The sequence below is a fragment of the Bos indicus genome, chromosome 12, assembly GCF_029378745.1.
Source record: "Bos indicus isolate NIAB-ARS_2022 breed Sahiwal x Tharparkar chromosome 12, NIAB-ARS_B.indTharparkar_mat_pri_1.0, whole genome shotgun sequence".
Taxonomy (NCBI): domain Eukaryota; kingdom Metazoa; phylum Chordata; class Mammalia; order Artiodactyla; family Bovidae; genus Bos; species Bos indicus.
This window is the reverse complement of record NC_091771.1, coordinates 67,215,974-67,228,682: the sequence shown is the minus strand read 5'-3', so window position 1 is coordinate 67,228,682 and position 12,709 is coordinate 67,215,974.

Below are 12,709 nucleotides of genomic sequence, written 5' to 3'. Positions count from 1 at the left end.
ATATGTTGTCTACAGGAGACCCACCTCAAAACAGGGGACACATACAGACTGAAAGTGAAGGGCTGGAAAAAGATTTTCCATGCAAATAGGGACCAAAAGAAAGCAGGAGTAGCAATACTCATATCAGATAAAATAGACTTTAAAACAAAGGCTGTGAAAAGAGACAAAGAAGGTCACTACATAATGATCAAAGGATCAATCCAAGAAGAAGATATAACAATTATAAATATATATGCACCCAACACAGGAGCACCGCAGTATGTAAGACAAATGCTAACAAGTATGAAAGGAGAAATTAACAATAACACAATAATAGTGGGAGACTTTAATACCCCACTCACACCTATGGATAGATCAACTAAACAGAAAATTAACAAGGAAACACAAACTTTAAACGATACAATAGACCAGTTAGACCTAATTGATATCTATAGGACATTTCATCCCAAAACAATGAAGTTCACCTTTTTCTCAAGCACACATGGAACCTTCTCCAGGATAGATCACATCCTGGGCCATAAAGCTAGCCTTGGTAAATTCAAAAAAATAGAAATCATTCCAAGCATCTTTTCTGACCACAATGCAGTAAGATTAGATCTCAATTACAGGAGAAAAACTATTAAAAATTCCAACATATGGAGGATGAACAACACCCTGCTGAATAACCAACAAATCACAGAAGAAATCAAAAAAGAAATCAAAATTTGCATAGAAACGAATGAAAATGAAAACACAACAACCCAAAACCTGTGGGACACAGTAAAAGCAGTCCTAAGGGGAAAGTTCATGTCAATACAGGCACACCTCAAGAAACAAGAAAAAAGTCAAATAAATAACCTAACTCTACACCTAAAGCAACTAGAAAAGGAAGAAATGAAGAACCCCAGGGCTAGTAGAAGGAAAGAAATCTAAAAAATTAGAGCAGAAATAAATGCAAAAGAAACAAAAGAGACCATAGCAAAAATCAACAAAGCCAAAAGCTGGTTCTTTGAAAGGATAAATAAAATTGATAAACCATTAGCCAGACTCATCAAGAAACAAAGGGAGAAAAATCAAATCAATAAAATTAGAAACGAAAATGGAGAGATCACAACAGACAACACAGAAATACAAAGGATCATAAGAGACTATTATCAACAATTATATGCCAATAAAATGGACAACGAGGAAGAAATGGACAAATTCTTAGAAAAGTACAACTTTCCAAAACTCAACCAGGAAGAAATAGAAAACCTTAACAGACCCATCACAAGCACGGAAATTGAAACTGTAATCAAAAATCTTCCAGCAAACAAAAGCCCAGGTCCAGACGGCTTCACAGCTGAATTCTACCAAAAATTTAGAGAAGAGCTAACACCTATCCTGCTCAAACTCTTCCAGAAAATTGCAGAGGAAGGTAAACTTCCAAACTCATTCTATGAGGCCACCATCACCCTAATAACAAAACCTGACAAAGATCCCACAAAAAAAAGAAAACTACAGGCCAATATCACTGATGAATATCGATGCAAAAATCCTAAACAAAATTCTAGCAGTCAGAATCCAACAACACATTAAAAAGATCATACACCATGACCAACTGGGCTTTATCCCAGGGATGCAAGGATTCTTCAATATCCGCAAATCAATCAATGTAATACACCACATTAACAAATTGAAAAACAAAAACCATATGATTATCTCAATAGATGCAGAGAAAGCCTTTGACAAAATTCACCCCCCATTTATGATAAAAACTCTCCAGAAAGCAGGAATAGAAGGAACATACCTCAACATAATAAAAGCTATATATGACAAACCCACAGCAAACATTATCCTCAATGGTGAAAAATTGAAAGCATTTCCTCTAAAGTCAGGAACAAGACAAGGGTGCCCACTTTCACCACTACTATTCGACATAGTTTTGGAAGTTTTGGCCACAGCAATCAGAGCAGAAAAAGAAATAAAAGGAATCCAAATTGGAAAAGAAGAAGTAAAACTCTCACTATTTGCAGACGACATGATCCTCTACATAGAAAACCCTAAAGACTCCACCAGAAAATTACTAGAACTAATCAATGATTATAGTAAAGTTGCAGGATATAAAATCAACACACAGAAATCCCTTGCATTCCTATACACTAATAATGAGAAAACAGAAAGAGAAATTAAGGAAACAATTCCATTCACCATTGCAACAGAAAGAATAAAATTCTTAGGAATATATCTACCTAAAGAAACTAAAGACCTATATATAGAAAACTATAAAACACTGGTGAAAGAAATCAAAGAGGACACTAATAGATGGAGAAATATACCATGTTCATGGATTGGAAGAATCAATATAGTGAAAATGAGTATACTACCCAAAGCAATTTATAGATTCAATGCAATCCCTATCAAGCTACCAACAGTATTCTTCACAGAGCTAGAACAAATAATTTCACAATTTGTATGGAAATACAAAAAACCTCGAATAGCCCAAGCGATCTTGAGAAAGAAAAATGGAACTGGAGGAATCAACCTACCTGACTTCAGGCTCTACTACAAAGCCACAGTTATCAAGACAGTATGGTACTGGCACAAAGACAGAAATATAGATCAATGGAACAAAATAGAAAGCCCAGAGATAAATCCATGCACATATGGACACCTTATCTTTGACAAAGGAGGCAAGAATATACAATGGATTAAAGACAATCTCTTTAACAAGTGGTGCTGGGAAATCTGGTCAACCACTTGTAAAAGAATGAAACTAGAACACTTTCTAACACCATATACAAAAATAAACTCAAAATGGATTAAAGATCTCAACGTAAGACCAGAAACTATAAAACTCCTAAAGGAGAACATAGGCAAAACACTCTCTGACATACATCACAGCAGGATCCTCTATGACCCACCTCCCAGAATATTGGAAATAAAAGCAAAAATAAACAAATGGGACCTAATTAAACTTAAAGGCTTCTGCACATCAAAGGAAACTATTAGCAAGGTGAAAAGACAGCCTTCAGAATGGGAGAAAATAATAGCAAATGAAGCAACCGACAAACAACTAATCTCAAAAATATACAAGCAACTCCTACAGCTCAACTCCAGAAAAATAAATGACCCAATCAAAAAATGGGCCAAAGATCTAAATAAACATTTCTCCAAAGAAGACATACAGATGGCTAACAAACACATGAAAAGATGCTCAACATCACTCATTATCAGAGAAATGCAAATCAAAACCACTATGAGATACCATTTCACACCAGTCAGAATGGCTGCGATCCAAAAGTCTACAAATAATAAATGCTGGAGAGGGTGTGGAGAAAAGGGAACCCTCTTACACTGTTGGTGGGAATGCAAACTAGTACAGCCACTATGGAGAACAGTGTGGAGATTCCTTAAAAAACTGGAAATAGAACTGCCTTATGATCCAGCAATCCCACTGCTGGGCATACACACTGAGGAAACCAGAAGGGAAAGAGACACGTGTACCCCAATGTTCATCGCAGCACTGTTTATAATAGCCAGGACATGGAAGCAACCTAGATGTCCATCAGCAGATGAATGGATAAGAAAGTGGTGGTACATATACACAATGGAGTATTACTCAGCCATTAAAAAGAATACATTTGAATCAGTTCTAATGAGGTGGATGAAACTGGAGCCTATTATACAGAGTGAAGTAAGCCAGAAGGAAAAACACCAATACAGTATACTAACGCATATATATGGAATTTAGAAAGATGGTAACGATAACCCTGTATACGAGACAGCAAAAGAGACACTGATGTATAGAACAGGCTTATGGACTCTGTGGGAGAGGGAGAGGGTGGGGAGATTTGGGAGAATGGCATTGAAACATGTGAAATGTCATGTATGAAATGAGATGCCAGTCCAGGTTTAATGCACGATGCTGGATGCTTGGGGCTGGTGCACTGGGACGACCCAGAGGGATGGTATGGGGAGGGAGGAGGGAGGAGGGTTCAGGATGGGGAACACATGTATACCTGTGGTGGATTCATTTTGATATTTGGCAAAACTAATACAATTATGTAAGGTTTAAAAATAAAATAAAGTTAATTAAAAAAGAATCCTAATTTTTACAATGTATTGGCTATCTAAGAAGTGAATTTTGGACTGAAGGCCTTTTTCTGTTACCATCCTACGCACCTGACTATTCACTCTTTCAATATTCATCTGTTCATTTTCTTAGTAATGAGATTTTTACTTTTATAAAAATTTCTCTCATTTGTGAGATCAACTATGATTATTCATTAACTATGATTAGCTCTAATAAGTTAGTAGTGGAGAAAGAGCTCTCTCTGCCATATTCTTTAGAAATGGGCAATTTAGCAGTGAGATTTTAAAGTGTTATATCAGGCTAATAGAAGACTTGTTTGTGGCATTTAGAACATAATAGGCCTATAATATAGGTATTTGAGTATTTGAAGATTTATAACTTTCATGTTATCATCTAGTCAATCATTCATACATTGAACAAACATTTCTTCAGTAGCAAGTATTGCCCGACACTATTGTACTAAAGCTTAAGGTTTCAGAGCCTCATGCAAATTCTCAGGTCATCTATTTCAGTATCCATTCCATCCAGCCGTCTCTCCATCTGTCCTTTTGTCCACCCATCTATCAATCCAATGAGTTATCCATTAATGCGTCAGTCTCTTATTCAGTATTTGTCTTTCCTGTCAAAATATAAGTTTTACAGGGAAGGTTCCAGTATTACATGCTTGTGGTGGCTCAGATGGTAAAGAATCTGCTTGCAATGCAGGAGGCCCATGTTTAAACCCTGGGTCAGGAAGATCCCCTGGAGAAGGGAATGGCAACCCACTCCAGTATTCTTGCCTGGGGAATTCCATGGACAGAAGAGCCTGGTGGACTACAGTCCTTGGGGTCACAGAGAGTCAGACACGACTCAGCGACTAACACAACCTAACATAGTATTTCGAATATGGTAGCTTACTAAAGATTTGTTGACACAATGAATGAGTATGCCAAGTCTTGCACTTGGTGATGGGAAAATATCAAATAGCACACTGCCTTTGCAGTACTATATCTTAATACCTACTTAGAAAATTATAGGAAGTTGAGTCTTGTCATCTGAATGATTATTTCCCAACTCTTTAATATAAGTCAATATTAATTTTCCAAGTGAAAGTCTCTTAGTTGTGTCTGACTCTTTGCAACCCCATGAATTATACAGTCCATGGGATTCTCCAGGCCAGAATACCGGAGTGGGTAACATTTCCCTTCTCCGGGGATCTTCCCAACCCAGGGATCGAACCCAGGTCTCCCACATTGTGGGTGGATTCTTTACCAGCTGAGCCACAAAGACTTCATTAATCTAAGAATGAAGAAAGCCAGTGTCTACTGTTTAATTTCATAAGTTTATAAAGAATGTTTTACACATCTGACTTATTGCTAACACTTTTGCTCTTTCTTTTGCTCTTCTAATTAAGTTAATATAAATAAAAAACTTTATGTGCTAATAGCCTTTTTTTACCCCTCCATTCTCCTTCCATCTTTCCTTCCTTCCTTCTTCCCCCTAAAATCACCATTAAACTGGAATAACTGCATATAGTTCTGAATTCATACTTGGTTTTTAGAATATATTTGAAGGCTGTATGAAAATCTGGCTGCCATCATTTCTTAAAAGGTTTTATTTCACTGTCACATTTGTATTTATCTACTGATATTAGAGTATGGGTAAAAGTCACATATTATATCAAACAGTTAAAGGTAAATCTGTCACAGAGGTTGCACTGATCCTTAAATTGTTAGTTCAGATGTGTAAAAATTTGGCAGACTAAGCCACCTCCTCAGCACCTCCCTCGGCAGTTCATAAAGCTTAACGTCTCATTGTGCACATGTTGAAAGCATGTCTGTGCTGAGGCTTGACCAAAGGACGCACCTAATGAAACACATATTTGCATTGTTTGTGTTCATATTTAGAGCTGCCCCAAGGAGTAAAGGCGTCTTCAGTGTTGTCTCGAAACAGTTTTGATTTTTCGAGTTAAAATCAAAGTGTTTCCAAGAAGCTGCGATGATGCAATGACAAACATCTGAGGAAACAAAATGTCTGTTACTAGGAAAGTACCATTAGTAGAACGACCACTTGCCACGTGTCATTTTGAATTAGGTCACAGTTAGAACTGGTAAAACCTCAGGAAAAATGCTGAATTGTGGGGGTGGGGGTGGGGACTGTTGGTGTTTTGGCCTCTTTGGATCTTTGCACAATTTAGTGACTTCTCATTAATTATGTGGTCAATGCTGTAGGCCCTGGTACCCCGAAAGAGCCTGTGACTCCTCAGAGGAAAATATAATGGAAACATTTACAAAGTATTTTCCAACCAAGTACCTGTCAGAAACACTTACCTCCTACTTTACTCCAGCACTCTTGCCTGGAAAATCCCATGGATGGAGAAGCCTGATAGGCTACAGTCCATGGGGTCGCAAAGAGTCGGACACGACTGAGCGACTTCGCTTTCACTTTCTTTAAGTCAGTGTAAAAATAAAGGAAGTCAAGAAAAAAAAAATAGGGATTTTTTTTTTTTTTTTCTGACTGGAGATCCTTGTGTGCACAATGCAGAAAATTTGAAAGGATTTGAATTGCTTACATGCAAATTCTTTTCCTTCCTATCCCTGGAATCCACTTAGCTTATGCAAATCTGGAAATGGTATTGTAACACTGTAGACTGCCATGAATCAGAAGTAAATCTTGTATAATAGGCTCCAGTTTCATCCACCTCATTAGAACTGATTCAAATGTATTCTTTTTAATGGCTGAGTAATACTCCATTGTGTATATGTACCACAGCTTTCTTATCCATTCATCTGCTGATGGACATCTAGGTTGCTTCCATGTCTTGGCTATTATAAACAGTGCTGCGATGAACATTATACAGAGTGAAGTAAGCCAGAAGGAAAAACATAAATACAGTATACTAACGCATATATATGGAATTTAGAAAGATGGTAACAATAACCCGGTGTACGAGACAGCAAAAGAGACACTGATGTATAGAACGGTCTTATGGACTCTGTGGGAGAGGGAGAGGGTGGGAAGATTTGGGAGAATGGCAATGAAACATGTAAAGTATCATGTGGGAAACGAGTTGCCAGTCCAGGTTCGATGCATGATGCTGGATGCTTGGGGCTGGTGCACTGGGACGGCCCAGAGGGATGGTATGGGGAGGGAGGAGGGAGGAGGGTTCGGGATGGGGAACACATGTATACCTGTGGCGGATTCATTTTGATATTTGGCAAAACTAATACAATTATGTAAAGTTTAAAAATAAAATAAAATTGGAGAAAAAACCAAAAAAAAAAAAAAAAAAAAAAAAGAAAAAAAAAAAAAAGAAGTAAATCTTGTTTTCTACTTTTTGTTTAAGAAAAAATGAAAACATGAAAAATGAGCATTTCTACAGTTCATCATAGAGATGAACAGATTAGGTATTCTATTCATATTGTCAAGTGGATCAAAGGATGATCTAAATTTATACCTGATTTGGATAAATAGAAAAATATAAAAGTTAATATATAGTTAATATAAAGTTAACTCAAACTTTGAGGGCATTTGTATAAACTAAATAATCAGTTTGGATGGTATATCCTCACTAGGTAGTCACAAATATTAGCTTTAATTAGATACCATTAAATTTCCAGAAGACAAGAACGTATATATCGGTTGTACAATTCTTAGCATTCTGTATTTCTTTTTATAGCACTCATGAGTTTCATTATTTCTCTAATCTTCTGTTATCTGGCAAACTAAATAGAGGTGTAAATTTGGTCTGTTTTGCTTATCTTATTTCCAGTGCCTGGCATATACAAGGATCTCAAAGTGTTGTTGAATTAATTACTATTTTGAGGATCAATTCTATTTACACTTATTGTCATAATAGTTTGTTGTTTTCCATCTTGTTTATGTTAACTCTAGACTTCTTTGTTGGTTTCTTTATTTTCTAAATTTTGCTATATGATCTATTACCCAATTCCTACCCACTACTACTGATCATTTGTTAGGGAGGCCTCATGTCCTCGGTTCAACTAATTATCACTGTTATAACTTCAAATAGTAATCTTAAATGTATACTTAGTATATTTCCTAATTTATAAACTTCTGAAATTAAATAGTAGACACTGACTTTATTTCCAAAGATGATGAAATTCTCCACTTCTTTTTTCTTTTTTTGGGGGGGCTCCTTTTTTCCTGTTCATACTGTAACTTATTCATTTGTGAGTTTTTTTAATTTGAATATGTTCATTGCCTAGATTGGTTTAAACATTTTTCTCTCCAGGAAATGTCTGACTGTCTGACTGTCTGTCTATCTAATTTCACAATCCCTGAATATTTGAGACTGTCTGTTTAATCCCTTCAAATATGATTAATAACTGGACTGATGGAATACATAATTTTGTCAAAAGACTTTTCTCATCAAAACTTTGTTATCTGAGATTACTGAGAATATTCAGGCCAGTCACATTTTTCTTCTCTAATTAGTAGATGATCTCTTTTTTCCCTATTAGGCAAGGTTTTCTTCTTGCCCCTTGAAGCTAAAGAATATCATCATTAAGGTATGTCTTTTTGTAGCTCTTTGTGTGTGTGTATGATAGGGAGGCCTGTTCAACTGTAGATTTGGGTCCACCTTAATCTCTTGTTTTTTTTTTTTTTTTCCTTATTTAAAGTGCATTTTGCTTCATTTGTACACATCTCTTCTTTAGACACATCAAATAACTATATGTCAACTCATTTGTTTGCCTTCAATATTCTTCACCTTTCTTCAAAATTCGATTTCTCTTCTATTTATCTTTCTGTGTTTTTTCTCAGAATATCTTCCCCGTCAAAATAGTGTATATTCTCTTATTCTCTATAAAGTTTTTATCCCTTCCAAGTAAAGTCTGCCATTGCATTATTATCCACTGGATTTCTTTGCTCAGTCAATAACTGTTTGATCAGTCAGTACTTGCTTTATCTTGTTTTCTTGCTGAACAACCCATTCTGAAACTTCTATTTCAGTGTCCACGTCTGCCTTTATATCTTTGATAACATGAATCAGTTATATTAAAATTTCTTTTGTTTTCTGGAACAATGAATTAAGTTTCTCTTAACTTACCTTTCTTCACGGACTCTTTTTCTCCTTCCCCACACCCAACAGACAACTGTAACCCATCCCGCCATACCTTTTAACCGTCAAATAGTTTTATGTTTATTTTGTTTAACTCATCTTACAATAGAGACATTTTCACTGAACTTTTATATATTCTTCTTCCCTGTTATCCAAACCTTTCTCTTAAACTGGAACAGAGCCGCATATTGACAGTTTATATCATTTGTTCAGTATCTCATCTGAGTAATATGTTGGAACAATACTTTAAGCTGTGAATGATTATTTGGAAATGATTGTCTCTGGGCTTCTCTAGAATCATCTGCATCAAGAATTGCCTTTACAAATTGCTGACACACAATTTTGAATCAGAGAAAGTTTCTTAAAGTTTTCCATAAAATCTCTCTACTCAACCACACTGCTCTTATTGGTAAGATTGTTGTTTGATTATTCTAAGTCAGGTTGGCCATAGCTATTACACTCCACTGGCTTTTGTTTTGGAGTAACTTCAAAACTATTACTGTTTGCCATGCTTGGTGTTAATAAACAACAATGTTCCCCTTAAAACTGTTTCCTAGCTATACTACTTCACCCACTTCTCAGATAAAATTTTTGCTTTTGGTAAACAATGGAATAACAGGGACAATATTTAACCTCCCATCAAAAACAGCTAGAAAATAAGAAAATAATATGAAGAGTGTTTTTATATTGGAAAACATCCAGTGCAATACTGTGATTTTTGGGAGTGGGTAAGGAAACAAGGTTAACCCTAAAATCATCTCTGCTTTCTCTTTGGAAGCACCATCTAAACCTTAGATCAGGGGAAAGGATCCCCAAATAGATCATGGTTGAAAGTTGTGGGGGTAGATGTTGAAAATAAGGTATTTACATAGAACAAGTATTCCATAAACCTGCCCAAGTACCCTATTGATTCTATTCTGAATATTAAATTGAACATGTGAAGGATGAAACTCCATAAGGTTGGACAAAGAAGTATGTGTGATCTGTGAGCTGAATTGTTTTCAGATCTTGCACAGTGAGATTGAAAGATATTTAATTTTCCAGTAGCCAGAGCTGTGAGTCCTCATTGATCACTCAAGGCATTCACTCGACATCTAAAAAGTTATTCCTTAGAAATGTGGCTAAACATTCCATAGAGTATAAGCTATTATATAAGTACTATATACTTATATAAAAGTATGTAGTACTTCTCTAGAAGTACTCCCAAAAGTTAAAGTAAATCTTGAAAGGATCAAGCTTAACTTTAAATAACAAAACTGATAAGCAGAACAATAATCAACACCTTTTAAAGGTAGTGAACAAAGACGAAACATTCAACCACATAAAGTTTACAGTGTCTGATTTTCAAAGAAAATTTCTCAATATACTGATAGGTGAGGCACTTTAACATAACATTGGATGAGTGTATAGAAAAAGATCCACAATTGAAAAATGAAGGGTTTCCCAGTATGTTATTACAAATATATCAACTACATAAAAGAAAATATGAGAGTTGGGAAATGTAAGATATAAAAAGAACAAAATAAAATAAAACTTACAGGAAAAAAACAATATCTAAGATGAAATAGTCACTGATGGTATTAGTAGAAGGCTAGAAACTCCAGAAGAAAATCAAGGAACTTAAAATCCTAGCAACAAAAACTGCAAAATCAAGCACAGTGAGAAAAAAATTCTGAAAAAAATGAAGAGATCTTTAGTGAATTGTGTGACAAAACTGTGTAATAATACTCCATAAAGGGAGAGTATCAGAAAAATGATTTAAAGTGTCATATAGTATAATAAATACTTGAACCTAATAATACTAATACTTTCATTAGATGTAAATAATCTAAACACTTCATTAGAAATAAGAGATTGTTAAATTGGATGAAAAATCCCAGTTGAACTGTCCTCAAGAAACTCTCAATATGTAAAGAAACAGCTAGATGAAAATTAGAGAGATGAAACAAAATATACAAGGTTAACAATAAATCTTAGAAATCTTAGAAACAATAAATCTCTTGCGTCTCTGTCCATGGGAATTTCCAGGCAAGAATACTGGAGTGGTTTGCTGTTCCCTTCTCTATGTGATCTTCCTGACCCAGGGAATCGAACCTGCATCTCTTGCGTCTCCTGCATTGGCAGGTGGGTTCTTTACCACTGTGCCACAATGGGAGGCCCCATTTAATTAGTTAGACTTATTAGTTAGACTTAGTAATTCCAAATATGTGTACAATTAACAATAGAGTTTGAAAATGCGTGAATTAAATACTGACAAACTGAATGGAAAAATAGCTAAACCCACAATTGTATTTGGAAACTACAGCAGTCTTCTGCCAGTAATCAATAGAACAGGTAGACAGAAAATCAGTAAGGATACTGAAGACTAGAACAACATTGTCACCAACTTGACCCAACTGACATTATAGAATACTTCACCTAGCAATTGCAGAAAACACAGTCATTTCAAGTGTGCATGGAAACATTCTTAAAGTTAGACTACATGCAGCTATTTGAAAAGTTTCAATAAATTTAAAGGTCTAAATCCATACAAAGTATGTTCTTTGCTCATGATATAATTAAATTAGACATAATAAGATACCTTGTTGTTCAGGTAAGTAGTGTTCGATTCTTTGCAACCCATGGACTGTAGAATGCCAGGCTTCCCTGTCCTTCACTATGTCTCAGAGTTTGCTCAAACTCATGTCCATTGAGTCAGTGATACCATCCAACCTCCCATCCTCTGTTGCCCCTTTCTCCTCCTGCCCTCAATCTTTCCAAGCATCAAGGTGTTTTCCAATATTCTAGGAAAAAGCCAAATACCCAGAAATTTAAAAATGTTTCTCTAACTAATGAGTCAAACAAGAAATCACAAGGGAAATAAAAATATTTAGAAATGGGAAAAAGTAAAAATATAAATATCTGAAATTATAGGATGCAGTTAATGTGACACCTAGAGAAATTTTAAAGCTTTAAATATTTATGGTAGAAAAGCAACAAGGTCCAAAATAAATTACCTATGTTTTCAACTTATGAAGCAAGAAAAGAAAGGGCAAATTAAATTCAACCTCAATAGAAGTAGGGATGTAAAAAGAAATCCGTGAAAGAGAAAATGAAAAGACTCAGTGTAAACAAAAGCTCTGAGAGTGATAAAGTAGAGAAACTTCTAACCAGATTAAAGAAGGGAAAAAAGGAAAGACACACACCACCAATATCATGAATGAAAGGATGTAACAGAGATTCAACAGATATTGTAGGGCTAAAAGGAAATACTATAAGCCACTGTATATTAATAAATTATAACACCCTCATGAAATGAGCAAATTCCTTAACAAACACAAATTACCGAAATTGACTCCAGAAGAAATAAAATTCTAAATAGCTTTATAACTATTAAAGAACTTGAATTAATAACTAAATTCTTCCCACAAAGACAACTGCAAGCTAGATGCATTTGTAAATTCTATCAAACAGTTAAACAAATAATAACACTAATTTCACCAAACTCTTTCAGAATATAGAGCAGGAAGGAATTCTTTCTAGCTCATTTTATAAGGGCAGCACTTATTCAGAAGTGAAAATCTGCCAAAGACATTTATACAAAAGAAAACTCT